This window comes from Lonchura striata, chromosome 21, assembly GCF_050655825.1.
Source record: "Lonchura striata isolate lonStrDom1 chromosome 21, ASM5065582v1, whole genome shotgun sequence".
NCBI lineage: Eukaryota > Metazoa > Chordata > Aves > Passeriformes > Estrildidae > Lonchura > Lonchura striata.
Genome location: NC_140723.1, coordinates 2,518,087 through 2,539,027, shown reverse-complemented (window position 1 = coordinate 2,539,027; position 20,941 = coordinate 2,518,087). Strand labels below are relative to the sequence as shown.

The 20,941-nt window shown below is 38.8% G+C and overlaps 1 protein-coding gene across 25 annotated transcripts in view; it reads left to right on the top strand.

Annotated features, from left to right (window-relative positions):
* Nucleotides 1-20,941, top strand: part of GNB1 (G protein subunit beta 1) — a 34,880-nt gene that overhangs the window by 1,956 nt on the left and 11,983 nt on the right. For 14 of the 25 annotated variants that reach the window (XM_085558777.1, XM_085558767.1, XM_085558775.1 and 11 more), the window contains exon 2: nucleotides 16,477-16,528. The exons of 3 other annotated variants lie outside the window; for them this stretch is intronic. The gene's annotated coding sequence lies outside the window, so the exon portion shown is untranslated. Of the gene's footprint in view, nucleotides 1-14,997; nucleotides 15,140-16,476; nucleotides 16,529-20,941 lie in introns of all 25 variants that reach the window. 8 more of the 25 variants (XM_085558764.1, XM_085558760.1, XM_085558761.1 and 5 more) reach the window with 2 other exon arrangements.

Genomic DNA, 20,941 nt, shown 5'->3' with positions numbered 1-20,941 from the left:
TTTTAAGCTGATGTGGACACGAGGATGTGAATCAAGCAAAAATGCTGTCGATATGTGTGAGAATACGAAGATGATGTGTTAATACCTAAATCCGTCCCTAAATGTGGTAGATCAGGGTTTATTTCTCTCCCTTGTGCTTGAGGAGAGGAGAAGGAGAAGGGGTGATAATAGTGTAGTTGTTTTGGTGGCTGCAGATTAGCCAGGGTGTCTGTTTGATTTTCTTTTTGCTGTGAATGAATGGATCTCTCTGTGCCTGGGCCCAGTAGCTGCAACAAGATGGCGTTTGCAGCAAGGCAGCTCTCATTTTTCAACTCCTCCTCACCCCAGCTTTGCCAAACTAGATCTTATTTCGTAATTGTGTTTTAGATTTACTTTCTCATTCTCTTTGCTTTCTTCTGTTCTGGGGTGGGGGTAGGAGGAGCATTTGGAAGATTGCTGTGAGAAATCTGTGGTTTGTTTTTTTTTCTTAATTTTTGTGAGCTCCTCCAGATAGCAACCAGGTGGGAGGAGTAAATAGTTTTATTGAAACGTTCATATAGGCTCTTAACTGAATAAGGGGGTGACACAATTTTCATTTTTACTTTGCAGTGCCTGCTTAACACCACCAAAATGGTCCCTAGTTTTTATTAAGCCTGTTGCTAAAAACCAGTTTTTACACGTAGAGCCCAGGTACACAAAGGCTGCTGGGCCGTGGGTCTGCTGGCCAGGTAATCCTCAGATCAGAGCATGTGCAGACAGGTGTCTTTCTGTGACACAAGAGTCTCCTGTCTGCTTCAGAACACTCACAATTTGTGCAGGGTTTAAGGCTGCTGCTGACCCAGAATTACTGCCATCCTCTGGATAACTGTTCTTTTAATGGGCAAGAATAAGAAGGGCTTGAGGGGGTGTTAAAACAGCTCTGTGTCTGAGCAGTCTGTTTCAAAACAACACTGCAAATTTCTAAAGCCTTTTACATGTGGTTTTTAGTATCTTCTGAGAAAAATGGACTTTAGATTTGTAACTCCTGTGATATTTCACTGTAGTGCCAAACACCTTAACTTTGTAGCCTAAATAAAATAGCTTGGTTAATATTTGATATACTGGACTCAGGCTTAAAACAATACACTTCCCAGCAAGAAAAATAAGAAAAGCTTGTTATGTCTCCTGTATTCAAGTGACCTCCAAACCTTTGATATTATCAAACATTTTACTACTGTTTATCTATTACTTAATGTATAATCAGTTGTTTGTTAGTTTATTGTAGTAACCCAGCTGTAGCTCATGCATAAGGAAGCTGGGAACAGCAGAGCTCATTTTCAGTTGAGGCTTGCAGTGCTGGTGTTTTTCTTAATTAAAAAAAAAAAAAAGCTGAAATTAGCAGAGTGCATTTTACTCCTCTGATGTTTCAAGAACATTTTTTTTTAAATTAAGAATAATGCCCAATAAACTATTAGTTCCATTGATGTTAATGTCCTATTAAACCTGAAATTACTTGTGCAATTTTTTTGTTACTACTACTTTGGCCCTTTAGTACAGGATCAGAAAGGAGCAGAGTGAAGTGAGATTCTGTTTTGGGTAAGATAAATTACATTTATCCTTGTTGAGTCCTTGCAGCTGCTAAGTCAGTACGTAGCAGGCATCCTAGCATGAAATTTTTGACAACGTGGTAAATTAAAATTCCACAGGAAATCTTAGCAGTACAGTTTTTTAAATCACCTCCATGCCTCATGGAAATGTGGAGATGCTGTATTTGGACTTAATGAGAACTCTTCTGTAAGTAATCAATGAAGTTTTGTATTATCAGGGAGTGCATAGAATTTTGTGTGGCATTATTCTTAATAATCATCCCAGAAGAAACCCTTCACAGCTATTAAAAATTTTAAAGCTTGAACCATTAAACTAGTTTACTTAAAATAAGAAAACCCTTCAACTAATGCAATTCCAAGGCCCTTTAATTATAGTAGAAATATAGATTGTGTTTGTAGGATGCCTTTTCCTGAAATGAAGCAAGATGTTGGCTGCACTGTGTAACTTCCTGGTGCTTTGGAGGCTTCAATTTGGTCATGTGGAAAACAACTAAACTGCTTCTTAAATAGTAACTTAGTTATGATTTCTCAATCCCTGTGAAACCAGATGCCAATTCATCTGAAACTTTTGTTGTTTTTGTAGATTCCTACCAGGCCTGGAGCTGTGGTTGGGGATGTTAAGCAAGTGTTGGGTTCAGCTGGTTTTGTAGTTACTGTAATAAAAAATTGGAGTTGTTTGCTCTCTGTGAAACCAGCAGTAGATTCGTCTCCTCTACACCGGGCTCAGCTCATGTTCTAGGCACTGAATTGGATTAAATTCTTACTGTCCATGGATTTTGGCTCTCAGCATTAGTGGATTGGTAATTGATATTCTCAATTTTAATATCCAGTTTTAGCCATATGGCACACCGTATTGTCTCAGCAATTGCATTTAGCGCTGCTTTGTTATGAGCAAGTTGAAATGGGAAATTGGGCATTCCAGTTGTTGAATTACCTTTAGGTGAGTTGTCCTTGGAGCCTCTGATGCCTGTGGTCATGGCAGAATTTTAGATGTGGTCTTTTTTTAACATGATTTTACTGGTTATGTGGCCAAAAAAAAAAAAATAAGATAACCTTGAAAGCAGCTTGCTTGCATTAATGAAATGTTGCTTAAGCATGTGACTGAAGATAAAGTGGACAATTTTTGAAGGGAGTCTCTTGGTTGCTTCAAGTGCAGACTGAAAATGAAAAGAATACATACTCCATTCAAAATGTTTTTTTTCTCCCCACTGATAAAGTTGGAACTAGTATTAGCCAAGGTCATGATAAAAAACAAAAATACCCCCAAGCCCCTATGTTTCTATTTAACATAGTGTCTCAATTTATTATTTCTTCACAGGGTGTCCAGTGTGCTGGGGATTTTGTGAGTGTGGATTTGTTTTTCACCAAACAGAAATGTATGCAGAATCCATAGATACTTGAGCCAACTGGTAGTTGAGCAGAACATTAAGAGGTTTTTAAAAGCTTTGAGCTGGCTATGAGCAGTACCTTTACTTGAGATGCCAAAATAATCAGCGTAAATAACTCTGCAAGGCTTCCTAGTACAAAAATTTGGACACTCCAAGATAGGTTTTTAGCAGAATACTGCATTTTTATTAAAATAGTAGAGGATTTCTGAGTAGAGAGAAGGGAGATGGTTAGCCTTGGAATAGAAATACATGCTTAAAAATAATTCTGTGAACATAAAAATCACATCTTCTTGGCCTCTTTTTTTAACAGCTGACCTTCTAAAATGAGTTATTTGCATTTAATATCTTGTAAGAGTATTCATTTGTACTAAATACAATTGAATTAACGTATGAATGTGTTAATACTTGTCCACTGCATTTATAGGAGAGCTGTAGAATATGTTAAGATTTGTTAGTCTCTTGAAATATAATGGAATATTTCTGGCTGTCTGGAGGGTTTGAGTGTACTGGTTACAGGGGGTGATGTTTCCCTTGCCCAGTATATTCTTAGAAATGCAGGAATTTTCTGTCTTGAACCCGGCTAGGGAGTACTGACAATATTCATGGTGCCATCTGGAAGCAGCCAAGATGTGGTGTCTCTTGCTATGTATATCTTACTCTGAGTTTTAGTGGGGGTGCTGGAATTAGATGCCTACATGGGAATTTTTTATGTGTTAGCAAAAAAAAAAAAAAAATTACTTTTTTGGGGACATTCTGGAAGTGTAGTTTGTAAGGAGCCGTGGAAATAATAACTTGTAAATTCTTTGCAGGATTTTCAGCTCTGGCCTAAAGTGGCAGAAAACAGGGATGTGTCCAGGTGTCCCACATTGACCTGGTTATTGGTATTTGGGGGTTGAGAAAGCAGTTAAAGGGGTTGAGAAAGTAGTTAAAAAACAAATGTTGAGATATTGCTGGATTTAAGTCTTGTTAAAATCCAATAAAAGAACTCCAGCAGGTTTAAAATTGGAATCCTTTGGAAGGTGTTGTAGACATTTTGAAGACCTGGATTAATGAATATATTTCCTCTTGTCAGATAGTCCATGGTAACTAAGAATAGTTGAAAACAAGGGAAGACCTGCAGTTATTTCTGCTTTTGATGGGACTTGAAGGGTTAAAATGATCTTCTGTGCTGTGTCTGTTTTGGAATCCTAATAATGGATAAATGAAAATGAGGCTGAAGACTTGAGGAAGGTGATCTGAGGGAGCCTAAAGGAGACAAGCCATAAGGTAGCTCTGTAATTGAAGGTGGTAAAGAAAGGCTAAATCTTGGAGTTATTTTCATAGATCATATTTAGAACTTGATGAAGGAAAAATTAGTGGCATATAATACAGTGAAGGGAAAGAGGCTGATTAAAAACCTAGCTGCCATTTTTATGGGAAATGTAATTCATTTCTGTAAGTAGTTTGCCTGAAACTGCTTCATTAAAAATAAGTATATTTTGAGGAGGTAGAATATCAGCTTCATCACTGAAATTTCTAAAGGTTCTCTTCTTAGAAGAGAAATACATTCTAGATGTTATAAGGATTAATTGAATTGTGTATACTTAAATATTTTTTCGTGTGTTCCTACCTTGATCTGAAGAAGGTTTGCCTACAATTTCATGTCAGTTATGTTTATCATGTTTTTTTCAGATGAGAATATTTTTGATGTCTTCTTGAAAACTGCAGTAATGCCTGCCAGCACTCCCCAAAAAAAGAAAATATTAATTATCTGTAATTAGATAGATTAGATAATTTTTTGTAGCTTTATGTAACGTGGTCCTATATTCAAAGCTATGTATAGATTTTTGTCACTATTTTAAGCTTGTTCCTTTTTTTTCCCCCAGCAAAGGAAAAAAAAAAAAAAGTAAAACCAAAATACTTCTCTCTGGAAACTCAGAGCTCCATCCAAACTCCTGCATGCTGTGTATGAAAGTAGGTTTAGGGAATATTTTATCAGTTCAGATATCAGTGCTGATTTGGCTCATCCTCATGACAAAATCAAACTGTTCTGGGGTTGAGGGAATAAAGGAGAAATTTCAAGGCTTTCTGTATGACTTTGAGTCAGGCAGCTGTGGGTGTTGGCCTTCACTGACAGGAAAGGGATGCCTTGTCTTCTGTTACAGTAACCTTAATTACAGCAGCTGATGCCACTTATTTTCTTTCTTAAAGAAAGAGTTTCTGCTGAACTGTTACAGGTGAGTTGTTCATTCTGTACATCTTTCTTACTGCATTTCTGGCTTTTTTTGCCTGGTTTGGATTAGGTGGAAGGAACCATCTTAAAAGTCTTCTCAGGCATGTGTGCTTTGTGTTTATCCTGCCATTTCAGGATTTACTAAAATCTGTCAATAAATAGATGTTATCTAAAATTACTTGTAAAATCACGATGTCATTTGACAAGCTGAGTGGGTTTTATTTTTGTGGAACATTAAAATTTCCAACACTGATCTGGCAGAAGAATCTTTTAATTGTGAGCCTCAAAATTGGAGTTTAACTTGCACGGATACAGAAATACGCATGCCCAATATTAATGGGGTGTTCCTTACTGTGAGGACTTTCTCACTGGCACATTTGTGCTAATATGGAATATTTTCCCAAATTTCTTTTCCTGAGGGTGGCTGGGCAGGATGTTGTGCTTACAGATGTTGGAGATCACATGTCCTGTCCAGATGTGCCTTGCAAGCTTGGGGTGTTGCTGCCCTTTTGTAATCTGTGGGGAACACAGTTTTATTCTGTAACTGGAGAAATTAAATCTCTTAAATCACACAAAACACTTTGTATTTAGTCCAACTGTTTGGAGTTTTGTAGGTATTTGAGGGATTTACCAAAACAAATGAGGGATAGGAGGTGGGTCAAAGCTGCAAGGTTAAAACCATAGAGAAGATGGTAGAAATGTGTCTTTGTTGTTGATGCAGAGATCTTAGAAGTCAATGCTTGGTTATCCTCAGTAGTAACATTTGTAAGGCCAGGCAGAAATGTTCACTGTGGCAACAGCACTGATCACAAGTCCCTGAACTTTCTCCTTAGTTTAAAATATGTGCAATACTGATATTTTCTAGTAAGATCTTTGTGGTGAAACCTAGTGCAGAAAGTCTGGTTTAGTCATATGTGTGAAGTTCTGTCATGTTTAACTTTATTTAAATTATATTTGAGCTGATACATGTTGGTTAACACCCAGTGGTTCAAGGTACATGTTGAACATAGCAATGCTTGAATCTCAAAATAAAAAAGTAAACTTAGATTTCAATATCTAAAATCTAAAAAATATTTATAACTGCATAATACAAAACTTACTACATTTTGTTTCCGGTAAATGACATAACAGAGCAGGCCTACGCCTGCCTCAAGATGCTGAGAAATCTGTGTATGGTCCTCTTGCATTTTGTCATTCTGGTTCCCAAAACTCTGGGGAGTTTTGCTGTTTTTCACATAGCCTAACAAGTGTGTTGGGAGGTTGGTGTGGTAATTTTCTCTGTTTGTCTAGAAAAACAAAGTAGCTGTGGTAGTCTGCTGAAATCTTTGGTGCTTGAAATAAGCTGATACTGTACTAATTGAGGAGCTGTCTTTGTTGGAACATATGTTTGATATTCTTGTTCTCTGTGAAGTGGCAGGACTCTGAAGATAGGCTGCTGTCTGTGTAACAAAGGTGGTGTCTGTACAAAGATCAGGAACAGGCTGCTTGATGCTCATGGCAGTTTAATTGTGCTGCAGGTTACCAAGTCCTGCATTTCACTGCAGCTGTCAGATATTATCTGGCCAGTGCCTGAAGACTCACTGTGCAAGTTCCTTGCTGAAAATGCTGGGTAGTACTCACAGAAAATAGCACTGAACAAGAACCATTTATTAATTAATTGAAATCTTGACATAGTAGTGGGGTCTTCAAAAGGTGCCTGAGGTGTTGGGGAAATGGGTTTTTGTATGTGGAAACTAAAATATCATAGACACTTTGCACAGTGAGGTCAAATTGGTTGGTTTGACTGAAATTCTTCCTTTCTTCTTCTAACCATGGGCAGTAGATGAAGTTTCAGGAAGTACTGAAGTTCAGCATTTCAGGAAGTGCTGTGGTTTATCCTCCTGAGTCGCTCTCTGCTGCTCTAGGGTGGGGGAGCTTTGTGCAGAGCTTGCTCTGGGGCTGCAAGCTCTGGGCACAGCACTCATGGCTGGGAGCACTCAGCAGCTCCAGGCAAGCACCCAGTGCTCATCCAGAGCGGCTGTGCTGAGGCTCCAGGGCCAGGGCAGAGCTTCAGGAGCTCCAGGGCTCAACCTTCCTACCTGGCTGCTGGTTTGGCACCTCTTTGCAGGTATTTTTTTTTCCTATGGAATAGGTGGGATTGCCTTCAGATGTTTTCAGTTTTGTTTTTCTCAGTTAATTCCCTGGTGTTACTCAATTTTTTTTTTTTTTCTGTTTTTCACGTTTTCCTCTATATTTCGATCACCTAACAAGATAGATATCATCTCTGGGAATGCATGGTGGTACTTAAAGATTAACACCAGAAGTTTTCAGAGAGTTAATGCAGATGCCTTGGGAAAAGGAATGTCCAAGGGTGAAAGCAAGTATTTCCTGCTGTACCTTTGTGCTTTCTGCTGTGATACTGGCCCTGGGCTGTGCTCTCCTATCAGCACTGAGCATTGTTGCCTTGTGTGTTCCCAAACCACACTTCTCAGTCTAATGGATTCAAGGTCTCCTGTGTTACTTGACTTTTCAGGCTCAGCCTTGCTTTTCTTGTTCTTCTGTACCTTAATTTGTACAAACAGTACGTATCAAAATACAGCAATGGGGAGAAATCAATGAGCTACTCAGGACATAAATCATTGCTCTCAAAACTAATGGGGCTGCTTGCACACTGATTAAAGATGGGGCATGTTGATTTTGGGGCTAGAGAACGAAGTATTTCTCAGTCTGTTTGGGGTGAGAAGATTTAAGAAATGCCATATTTTAATCTCTGCTGAATATCTTTTATCTGCTATATGCATATAATATATTTTGTTGATTTATAAGGTACACTGAAATGCTTCTCGTCTTCAGACTGGCGCTGGAAAGCAGCTGTTTTTCATGGTATAGCTAAACCTATTCTAACAGTGCTCTGTTAATCTCTTACTGAAGATCACTGTGCTGTTTGAACACTAAATTCTTATTTCAGTGAATTGAATGTATTCTGGTTTTTAGCTAGGGCTTGGATAAAGATCTTTTACATGGTTGTAAAGAACGAATATTTTGCTTTTAGCTGATCTCTGAGGCTTTGTACAGTCTGTGTAGCAGAGGCACAAAGGAGCAGATGGTTTGTTCCAATGTCTTAACTCCCCTATTTTTGTTGGGGCAGATGTGACAGCAGCTGTGGTGTGAAGGTAGTTATCAACTCACGTCCAGCCTGCCTTGAAGATGGAATTACTTTTGTTGCTTCTGTTGGATTTTTCTTCTTATTATTTTTACTTCATGAAAGCTTAATACAGTAAAAGCTTGCTTGCTCTTTCAGTGGTTCTAAGGCAGAGCAGGAAGAAGAATCCCTGGTTTCTGAAGTGCTCTCTCAGGATTTTGCTGACAGCAAAAGGCATTTTGGGTGCAGCTCTTGATCCGTATGGAGAAACACAATTGAGGTTTGATGGAATATGGACTGTCTTGCTGCTCCTGGAAACAAAATGTGTTTCTCATTAGTGTTTCTCATTAGTGTTCTGAGGGCCTTGGTGCAGTGAGACATGACAGCATGTGAGCTGCTCAGCCTTGCCTGGTGCTAAGATCAGGGAAATGCTTTTCTGAAGCAAAGTTGGCCATAAAAGATCACTTTAGATCTGTAATCTCCTTTAGATGGAGTAGAGATATGCCAATATGATTGACTCTTCATCCTTATTTTTTAATGGATTTACTTTTAAGGATGTAAAAAGTGGGGTAGCTAAGTGTAGCTTTCTGGAAGTTGGTTGTATTTTTTAAAAGGGTGTAGACAGGAAACAGTTGATTCTCCTTTGACTCAGTTGACTCTTTATTAGCTGGCATATGTAGAACAAAATGGATGATTCAGCTCCTGTTGATAAAATAGCAGAGCTAAAATGTATGGAAATACAAAACACAATAATGGGGATTTCTGCTGATTTTCTGTGCTTATGCAGGCATAAAGTCTTACTGATTTATTTTTCATGTTAGTATTTTTCATGTCTATTCCACAATTTTTGTTTCTGGGAGGGTTTTTTTTTATTCTTGTAAGTAAGTGATCACAGAACCCATTTCCTCCTCTAATGTAATAAATATTGTAGTGAAGATCTTAATGTACCTGCTGATGTCACTGTAATGGTAATATCTGAACCAGCACGTGATTTTTAACAAGGTGAAGATCATTCCAAGACAGATGTGTTGGCAAGCAGAGCAGAGAGAAATCCCATCCAGGCTTTTGGAACCCACTTGTTCTCTTACACTTTAATCCCTGACAGGGCAGCTGATCCACTTGATGGATTTCATTGTAATCTTTGGGATTTTGGTAACAGGAGGTGCCTCTGCCAGGTTTTGCATCTCCCCATTCATTTATTTGCCCGGGAATTCAGTGCAGTGTGATCCAGTCACATGCTGGGCTCTCCTCAGCACCTACTGGGACATCTTTGGGGAGAGCTTGAGCAGAACATCGTCCTGATGGAGAAATCCATCAATCTTTGTGATGACTTCTAAGCATTTTTAAATCACAGAAAATGAACTGAAGGCTGCTTGAATATTGCCTTACCCAGAAGTGACTTTTAAAAGACAATATTTGGATACTTAACGGGAATTCTCAAGAATTAAGTTTCTTAATAGGATTGCAATTTAATATAAGTGTGTTCTTAAAGTGTGGATTAAAAACTTGGTTGGATACCTGAATAAAGATGGTTTTAATGTTGACTTCCATTAAAAAGAAACAACTGTATGAATTTAGGCATGTGAAGTGTTTTCATTTGCTGTGTAATGATTCTGTCACCCTGGTGCACTATGAACTTCTACAGCTGTGTGCTTCCATTTCTGGCTTCTAGGTGAAAACATTCTCTGTATAGCTTGGATTGTGAATTACCCCAAACCTATAGATTCAGCTGATAGACATGAGAGATCACACATTCTATCAAAATATAATATCCTGATTGCTTGGTAATATCACAGGAATATTACAGTCTTACTTTAGTTTTTAATTATTAAAGCAAGACTGCAATATTCTTGTGGTGCATGTCCTCTGCCCTGCTTAGGTAAATACAGATTCTGGTGGCTTTGCAAATGAAGGGAAAATAGCAGTAAAAAGTGGAGGGTCATGATAAAAGAGTTGAAGGAAGCAATGAAAAATGACAGTTGAAGTAAGAAACAACTGTTCAGTTACTGTAAGGTTCTGCAGATAGAAGCATCTAGTAATAAATGCTTAGTCATTTCTCTGTTGGTTAATTAATAGTAATATATTCTCCTTCAGTGCTGCATGTGTTTTGTTTGTCAGTCTGAAGGGAGGTCTGGTAGTATGTGACAGCAAAATTGCTTGGGTTTGGATAAGGGGATACTTTAGCAAATGATAATTTTCAGTGACTTTTTTTGATAAATGTAGCTAGAAATTGATGCATAAGCAGATTCTTAGTTTTTACTCTGGTTTTGGGGTTTTTATCTTTTTAAATGGTGATATCAGGAAAGAAACAGTAAAAACATCACTGACTAGCTGGATAAAATTGATGAGGTTATCTGTAAATGTGTTGCTCTCCAGAAGGACTAACTGCATAAATTTGAATAAAATCTAGAATATTGGCTTATTGTGATTTAATAAATACAGCTTTGTTGAAAACTGACACTAAATACCAGTAATTTTTGTTCTTAAAATAAGTTAACTTTCCATGCCTGGTTCTTATCAGGAAGTGTAAAAATGCTCTTAAATGGGAATTTCTTTGAGAGGAAAACAGAAAAGATATAGTTAGGAAATGTTTGGGCTTGGGTCATTAAAGTACCAAGAGTTATTAATATTTGTGAACTACTTCAAAGATTTCTTAAGACCTTTCTTTTTAAAAAGTGTTATTTTAAGCATTTGACTTTAGGCATCTGTTAACCTTCTAATATCAGTTCTTTTTTTTTTTTAATAGAAATTCTCTGCTGTACCTAGAATATTAAAATGATTTTTTTTATAATGCACATGGCTTCCAGATGCATTTAGAAAGGATTAATGAAGTGACCTGTTACAGTCCAGATTTTTATGCTTAAATATTACATCAGTATGATTCTTTTTTTAAATGTAGGTCATGGGATTAGCATCAGGAAATGTGAGTATTTTGGCAACATGGGGTTGTGTCTGCCATGAAGACAGCTGGAGTTTGTGCAGTGGTGGTGGCAGGAGGAGCCACGGAGCACTTCACATCAGAGCTGTTTATTGCAGTCATGTGTCCTGCCATGATCTTAGCATTGTTGTCTGCTTGTTAGGCTGCTATTTTGAGAAAGTGGTAAACTATCCAAAAGGTTGATTTTCAACTACTTGTTAAACAGAGGGAGGGATGAATCCTTGGAAAATCGAGGCATGCAAGCAAGAGCTGATGGATTAGACATGATTAGCATTTTGGTGACTTTCAGTAGGTGTTGTGTTGTGTTACTGTGTGGTAACTACCAGGCATATTGGGGAATTTGAACACTGAAGTTTAACTTATATGGTGAATTATTCATATTCTGTAGCAGTTTTGCAGGAGACAAAAATGCTCTGTTCCTCTGAGACAGTGGTTCCAATTTGGGACTTGGAATAAGTGCCTCGCTGAATTTGGGTTTTGCAAGGTCTTTCAAGGTTTCCAGATTTGTTAATAATTTGTTTTTACCCTTAATTTTCTGAAATAAAAGATTTTTTTTTCTGAATAGTAGCAGCTATTTATAGTGGATGGGTTTGTCCTGGGATTTTTGTTGGTTTTGTGGGGGTTTGGATTCTGAAGTGCCAAACTGAAGCAGTGAGGCACTTGTGAACTGCCTCAGTGCCTCACTGAAGGCAGTCTGGTGGATTGGAGGCTGTTCCACATCTGTTCTGCCTGGTTTTTCCTGTTGTATGTGCTGGTTTGTGTGAATGAGGTTAAAGGATGAAGGAATGTGGCCAGAACTTTGCAAGGACCCTAGAACTGACCTTTATTCTTTAGCCAGCAATTTTCCTGTGTTTTGTGCAGTGAGGAGAATTTTTTTTTATTCCTAATGGGATCATAGATCCCTCGAGCTGAATAGAAAAAGCTCACAAGTTTGTTCAGGAGGAAAGCATTTCTGGAGTTCTTCTACTTGAAACAAAACACACTAAAGCTCTAAAACTCAGCATCAGTGACTCTAGAAATGGAACCTATCATTCCATATTGAGCTATAGGTAATAGTGAAGCACTGATGAAATCAGGTTGTTGACTTGCAGCTATTTTTAGCTTGTGTAATTATCATTTTAGTCACACACTACATTGAAAATGGAAATTTGTGAGCTCTCCAGCCAGCCAACGTGGCTGCTGCAAGATGAGCATTAACACTGATCGACCTGATGCTTGTTTTGTGTGTACTTCCCACTAATATATGGAAAAATGTCTACTGAGCACAGCGACTGCTTCAGCTGGGAACTTGGCAATTCTTCAGCACAAGAAGCAGCCAATACCTCCCACAGAAACATTCAGCTGTGCTGGCCTTGCACGACACAAGTGCTTTCAGGAAGTTTTCGAAGGAGTTGTACAATCTCCTGTTGTCCCTAGCAGGGTGAGCTCTTTGGCAAACCTGTTAGGAAGGTACTGCTTGCTTTTCAAACTTTGTGTGCTGGGAAATTACAGACGTGGCAGATGGCTCCCAGAATGCAGACTACAAATAAAGGAGGAGTTGTATCCTTTTGCTCCAGCGTATTTAGATTTATGGATTTGTAATTATTATTTTATACTTCTCTAGGTTGTACTTCAAAGCTGCCCTTGGAGGAGGGGACAGCAAAGACTTGGATTTCTGGACTTCAGCTCTGCACTCCCCAGGGAAATTCTGAGTTGGAATTAACTAACTCTTGGAGGGGCGCATGCAGATCCTGAAACATCCTTTGAGTTTCCAGCTGTCTGCTAGAGCTCTTAATGCTTATAGTTAGGACCAAGTCATTAAACTGAGGCTGGGATTTTTTTGAGAGTTTTTTGTATCCAGAACAATCTTGAAAGTTTAAATTTGATACTTAATTACTGTTGCCTGATGGCACATTAGAATTTCACGATGCTGGCAGTGATTTGGCAAGGTGGTGTAATCTCTTGGGCATCTAGCTGCTGTTCTGTGATAATAATCGGCTATGTAGACTGTAAGAAATGATTTTAATAAACTAACTTGCAGTTGCTGTTTCACAGCCATTATCTCTGCCTCTTAGGTGATATATTACAGTGGTGATGATGGTACCTGTGCAGGAGCAGGCTAAATTAGAAACTCTCTGGCTCCATCCAGCCATCTCTGCTGGCTCAGGGGTGCAGAACAGCAGAGTAACTTCACTTGAAATTGCTGCCTTATCTTCATAGTGATACTGAGGTTTGCTAGTAGGTTTTTGGATAGTTTGAGGAGATTTTTTTGTTTTTTCTTCCCTTCCAGTAGTTATTTTTGTTTGAGTGCCTTGAATAAAACAACCCTATGTGCCATTCTTACGGGACGATGTGCTATGCAAGATATTTTTAAGATTCACGTAGTGTAATGGTTTTGAAAATCAGTTTTTACTAGGGTTGGTTGAGATCCATGTTAAACTGTGTTGATAAAGCCACTCAATATACATTGATTACATCTCCCAGCTTTTCCATATTCTTACAACAGGGACAGCTGCTGGGAGTCCTGGGCAAACCTCATCCCAGGGTTTGAGCCAGAAGCTCAGTATCTCCTCTGATGCCTGGCCCCACATCATTGTGCATGAATTGCTGAAGTGTTTTAAATGCAAGAATGCCTTTGCAGCAATTCACATATTTAGCCTTGGCATCTAGTCAGTGTGTGTGTGAAGCAGTCTTGAGAAGGTTGGAATTACAAACAGAATATTTGGGGTTTAAGTCTCTTATTGAATCCATAGGTCAAGAGGAAAAATGTGGTTAATGGCTTTGGAGAGCGTACAGTGAGTGTGTTTAATCTGCTTAGGAAGTTGCTTAATTTTGGAGGGTTTTTCAGATTTCCTAGGATGTTAAAATATTTCAAAATGCTTTCCAACTCTTCCAAGTCCTTTTTCTTCCTTTTCTGTTCTGCTTTCCCCAGCCTCCTGAAAAAAGTTGGTGTCTTTTGCAGAAATCTTCTTCATATGTAGACTTGTACCTTGACTATGCTGGAGTGTAGATAAATTTTTAGTCTGGGCTGTCAGCTCAGAGTAACTGATTAAAAGGATAAAGAAGAAAAAAGAATATTGGGCTAGCAGCAGTCAGTGAGAGAAGCTTTACCCAGAAATGATGAAGCTTTTGACTTGAGTCAAAATTATTCTTTTTTAGCCCAAATGGCTGTGCTGGGTTCTTCACTTGGAGCAGGAGGCTGTGGGCATGTGGGGACACCGGGAACACCAGCCCTGTGTGGGGCTGGCTCTCCTCCAGGTGCTTTGGTGTGATGGTTTAACCACTTGAACCGTGCTCTGAGTGTTCTGTGGAACTTTTTGTTCTCTGCTGTTTTTGAAACTCCAGTTTTTGGTGTCAAGGACCTGCAGCTCTGGGCTCAGCAGGGCTGTCAGGGCAGCCTGTGGAGCTCCTTACAGGAACTCTTTACTGAGCCAGTGCTGCGGTGCAGGGAGTGAACTGGCCTCTAATTTTCATGTTGCTTTTACCAGGCTACATTTTAACTAAAAATGGAAGCTTGTGGCAATGCAGATTTTTTTTTTTTTTCATGAGTAGCTTCTCTGCTTTTGTCCTTAAATGAGCTCCATCTTTAAGGTAGAATTGAAAATATCTCCGTTGCCAGGACTGCGTTCTGTGAGCACTGTAGGGTGCTTTCAGCATCCTCAAGTAGAAACTTAACCCTTTGAAAAATAAACTCAAGTTTTGTGGGAAAGTTTGCTGTTATGCTTCCTTCCTCTTCTTTCAGGCTGGTTAAAGTGGCTTTTTTTTTGTTTTGTTTTTGTTTTTCTTTTTTGCAGAAAGCATATGAAATCTGCAACACCTCTCCTGCATTAATGAGGGTGCAGCACAGGACAATAATGGTGTGTGTTTTGGCCTTTGCTGTTGTGTATTCTGTGTGCTGTTAGTGCGCCAGCATAAATTTTATTGTTTACATTTCAGGTAATTATTTCAGAATTTCATTAGATTTCATTATCTCTGTAGTGGGGACAGACTTTTTTCCTGTCAAGACTTCTGAAAGTTGACTGGAGTTGCTCTGTTTTCAGAACTTAAAATGGTCATATCATGTTCTTGTGTCTGGGGAGTGGAGTTTGGCCCCTAAGTGTGAGTTACTGTTTATGTCCTAAAGTGTGTTGTGCTGGCAGTAACAAACAAAACTGCTTACACTGTGAGAGTTTCATAATCATAGTATTAAAATGTTTATCTATAAATGAGCTTGGGTGAGGATGATCCATATCCTAAGTAGCTTAACCTCCATACCAGACACTGAAGTGGTTTGTAAATTCTCCAGCTAGTAGTAAACTATAAAATCAGAAACACTCATTTTAGGTGAGATTTTGGTTGGAAGTGTGTGGAGTTTTAGGCTGGCTTTCTGATGTAAGGTCATTTTGTTTCAGTACCTTCTTGCTTTGTGCTCAGAATAATCTCAGCTGTCCTGATGCAGCGGCTCTGAACACTGAGGGGTCCCCCAGCATCACCCCCAGCCCTTGTCTTGGTGTGTGACAGAGCCAGATCCACGTGTTTGGGATGCAGAAGTGGTTGTCAGTGTTTCACATCTTGGGGTGAACTGAAATATTGCTTTGTGCTGTCAGGGGGGAAAATGGTTCCAAAATTTCTTATATTTTTCCCCTTGCTGCAAAGCCAGTTTGTAAAACCAGTGCAGTCCAGACTGTGAGTGTGTGAGTTACTGAATGTGTCAATTCTTTTGTACTTTCTGCTGTCATTAGTGATTTAAAAGTGAAACTCTTCCAGAAGGAGAGGTGTGCTCTCACTTGAGCTCATTAGTAGGAGGTTTATGTAACTTCTTCTGATAAAATAGATATAATGATATTTAACTGTGCTTAGAAGGCAAATGTGTTGAGGGACAGGATTGAGCAGAAATAATTCCAGTGTGTTGAAAATGCTGATTTGGGGAGGGGGGGCGCTTTGTAGTACAGTGAAAATTGTGTGAGTGAGACTGTATTTTCTTCTAATCCTAAATTCTCTAATATGCTACTGACTTCTCTGTCAGTAGGGCAGGAGAATGATCTCAGGATTGCAAGAGTTTTTTGGAAAAAGAAGGTCAAAATGAGCTTTTGACACAAACTCAGCTTTTGGTTGTGTTACAGTAAATAAAACTGTGCCCGTTTCCTTCATGAAGCCAGGCCAGCTGCTCAAGTTAGCTAACAGAAATAGTCTGCACTTTGATAGTAGTTTAATTTCTGCTAGATCAGTTGAGAAATCTGCACTGTTTTGTGGTAATTACATTAATTGTGGTTTTGATGTCCTTTTTTTTCCAGAATTTACATGTTTGACAGCAGAAGTTGGCTTTCTACTGTAGTGAGAGAACATGTAAGTAGAGAAAAAAAAGATTATTTTTTTTTCCTAGTCCTTGAGAAACATCCTATTTTTAAAAAGTGGTTAATTCAGATTTTTGGCTGTCAATCTGTGCAAGCCTAAAGTACGTGTTTGCTCCTTCTGCATGTGTACTCTTGTGTCAACAGGAAGGATTTTAAAATGGCCAGGAAACCTGCTAAATAATAGATGTTAGTGCCTGCCTTCTGTCAGAGAGGGAACTGGCAAAGCAGAGGGAGACCACAGATGAAACTGTTTCATCTCAGTGGGGCAGGGAACTGTAATAAATAAAGTGATGAGAATAGTCATTCTCTCATGAATGAAAAATTACTTCTCCACCATGTTTGACAAAAGAAGGCCAAATTTCTTTTGAGCAAAGTGGCTCTTGTCAGAATGTTCTTTTCAATGTGTCAGTGTTATTTAAACAGAACCTGAAAGTTTCAGAGTTTATATTCTGTGTAATTGTAATTATTACTATTGTTCTTGGAGCAGTAAAATCTTCATTAGCTTCCAGACTTTAATGTCTGTGAGGAACATTGCTAATTGCTGTGTTAAATCTGATATTTTCAATTAGTGGATATTCACCTGTTTTTCAAAAGGCAGGCAGCAGGCTTTATTCTGTGCTCATATCTCCTCAGGATCTAAGGGAGCCCTGAATTTTTTCTTCAGTTTTAGTTCCTATAAATGTGAGAGAGAGAACATCTCAGATTTGTTCCACAAGCAATCCTGATCTCACTGTGTTTCCCACAGAATAAAAGAGAAACAAGAAATCCATCTCTGCTCCTGAAAACAAAAAGAACCCTCAGCTTTTCAAAGCCAATGTGACGTCAGCTCACTGTAACTAACAGCGAGTTGTGGATAATTCCTTTGTCATTGTGAAAATGTCCAAGCTGCTGTGCATGTTGCTAATAGGATTTGTGGTATCTGCTAGATTAGCACAGCTTCATTTAATCAGATGACCTGCTCTGGGACTGTCTGCTGGCCATGCTGGCAGCTCCTTGTTAAGGCTGGAGAGTTTGGGCTCTGGTTTTGCAAATATTTTGCTTTTCATCCATGTTGGAGTGATGGTTATTGGCAGGAAAGAGGTTGAGGGAACAAATGTCAGACAGCCTGTTCATGGGAGAAAAGGAATTTGCTAAACCTCCTTAGAAAGTTACTGTGCTTGAGTAAAATATGAACAATTTAGCTTTAAACCCTCTGTGTTGCCAGACTTTGCATCCACAGTGGCTTGGTGGGATTATGTTAGGCTGTGGCAGTAGTCACGTCTGCTAAAAATATCTTGTGGCAAGCAAAGTTTGACCAGCAAGGGATAGAAATTCAAAATATTTGACTTAATGATAGCTGTGATTTCAAACATGGGGATTTTTTCTTTTAATCTGCAGAGATTATTCTCAGGACAAAGAGAGAGTGGAAGACTCCATCCTTTTTTTTTTAATAGGAATGGTCTAAGAAAAATAAAGAAAATTTTAGTAAGCATTGCTTCATTGCTGTTACCAGCAGATGAATTTCAGAGAGGAATAATATTTAACGGTGGAATATATGCATCAGGCTACAAAGAAATGTGAGGGTATTAATGATACTTTAGTTTCAGTAACTGGATTTAATTGGATACACAGTTTGAGCTGTGGGAAGGACACTGGAGTTGTTATAATTAAATGAGTGAACTTGAGTTCTTCCTCAGCCTTTGAATTTTTCTGTCACTGTTTTCTGAGCAGTGAGTGAATAATTCTTTAAATCTTTAAATCAGAATTAGTCCACTGGGATCATGAGTATATCTCCATTTACAGGAAGCACATGGAAGTTCTGTAAGGCTTCCTGCAGTTGAAAAATTTAGTGCAAAGCTGTTGGACACACAACTGACTGGACATACAGAACTGTCCTTTTACACAGGAGTAGAGCTCATGTTAGAGAGTCAGAGAAAAGCAAACCCTGAGCTGTTCCTTTGACATAAATGATGTGATAAATCCTTTTGACACAGCTGGATTGTGAAGTTTTGTGGGATGTGGGAAGTAACAAATCAGGCAAAGTCAGTTGATTTTCCTTGTGTGGGAAACAGAGGAACAAAGTGACTCTTCCATGGGTTCCTCGTCAGAAATGAGAGAGTTGGGTCACCTGGAGGAGTGGGGAATAGGGAATGCCCTGAAGTGCACAGATTGTTCTCCAGCAAGGGGAGATTTACCCACAAGGTGGACTGGTCAACAGGATTAGGGGAAATAAGCTTAGAGCAGAGACACTTAAGCACTTCAGCCCCTGGAAAGGTCTTGAGGGGGTTGAAGAAAGTGAATGTGTTATTCCTGAGAAGCTGCCTTCAGGGACACACTCACATAGTCCAGAGAAAGGGAGGTAAGCAGGAGTTTGGCTCCTACCTATTTCTGCACAACTCTGGGGGAATTTGGGAAAAAGGAGTGTGGAACTTGAGGAGTGACTTTTTTTTCTTGAGGTTTGCTTGATTTGGAAATGCACTAACTTCTTTCAAAAGTCCAGAAGTAGTATCATCATCCACGTCAAGCTGACAGATTCTTCTAGAAACCTTCTTGTAAAACAGGGTTAAATGCCTTTAGAACATGCCAAGAAATAAAAATCTATTTCATGATACTCAATTGTGCTTGTTTGTGATGAGCAAAGATTGTTCAATATATGATCCATGTCTGTAATATAAATAAATCTGTATAAAATTTCCCATGTATCAAGAGTGAGAATAGATAAAAGCATTTTTCACCTTACCTGATGTCCTTAATCTTTTAAAGATACTTTTTTTAATACAAAACTAGTAAGCTCTGATTTACAGTATAGCTAAAAATGGGAGGCTGGAACCCTTTTTTTCTCCCACAGATCTCATATTTCTACCATAAATTCAATTGTCTAAAACTTGGTATAAAAGAAATAGTGGAACAGCCAAGCTGGTTTGCTGTTTGTCCCATAAATTTTACAGTTTGCTTCAGAGAATTCCTATATTTTAAAGCCCTTGGCTGCTGTAGGGTTGTCATTTCCTGAGTGAGTTCAGTCCTGTTGGCAGGAATTAGCACTTCCTGTTGATGTTGAAACAACAAAGACTACAAAGAGAATGTGGAAATGTGCTTTAAACAATTCCTATGGATGCTGACAGAAAGGCAGTTCAGAGTTTGGAGTTGCTTGGAATGCATAGGGGCTAAGTTGGAATTCTCAAATTCTCTGTCTTCAAGATGGGAACTTAGATAATACAAGATGGGGAAAACGAACTTTCTTAATTTGACTTTCTTCCTGGGATAAGGCTTCATCTCCTTAGGCCTCTCCCTGTTCCATGCAAAGAAGCTTTGTTTAATTTAAATGCAAGAGAATTCTCTCTCATAGTGCGCAAATTCTGCAGAAATAAATGGGTGCTATTTTAAGGAGAGCATATCTGCTCTGACTGACGTGAGATTATTCCTCCTATTGTATTTTTAAATAAAGCTGCATGTAAAATTTTCAGTGTAGTTCCTTGTACCTGCAGCTGGAATTTTTGGTGTCCTGAGTCTTTATTGCAGTCTCATCAGTGAGTTGCTGTGACCTTGGACAGAATGTGAAAGTTTTGGCATTTCTTGCTCTGAAATAGAAATGAGACCATCTCTATAAATTCTTTGTCTGGAGTGGTCAGTATTTGCTTAATAGGAAATGGTCCTATTTATTAACTCAGAGAATGGCAGGACTGGAAATGAAGAGCTTGAAAGATCTGAAAAATCACAATTTATTCTTAAATTAACTCCTTTCTGACAAAAGCAGTGCATTAGTGTTTCACCAGGTGTGTGAACTGCCCAGGAGCTGCAGACATGCTCAAAATTCTAAAAGATATCCAGCCCAGAGTGTTTGTCTGAGGTGTAGAATAGACAAAACATCTTGAGAAACAAAAGAGCATTCCACAGAAAAGCAGGATCATTAAACAGTAAGGATGGGTTTTGTCTTAGCTGGATTTTGGGCTGAGCTGAACAGACAATCTTAAAGGGGCTTAGAGATGACCCTGGAACCAGAAGAGAGAAGGAAGAGACCCAGTTTCACAATGAAGTGAAAGGGCCTTGAAGTTGTGTGAGTGGAGTGGAGGTTTTGGGAGAGAAGCCAACTGAGATTCCTTTTCTAAGATGCTGTGGGTTTCAGAGAAGAGGAAAAAATGGTAAATGATGCTGTGACAAGATCTGGCATCTGTTCCTACAGGTTTTCAGTTAGGAATAACTACTGTGGAGAGAGCTGCAGCCTAAGTCTGGTTATGGGGGATAGAAATATTTAGGGATATTGAAATCTAAAGTATTTTGAAGCTTCTTTTAATAGTGATGTTTGTTCTACTACTCTAATATACCTTGACAGTATGTTCTCTGTTATTATGATTGCACAAAAATTTGGAAGTTAGTCTCATCTTTCTCCTTGGGAAGGGCTTTAAGAAGAAGACAAACCCCACATGCT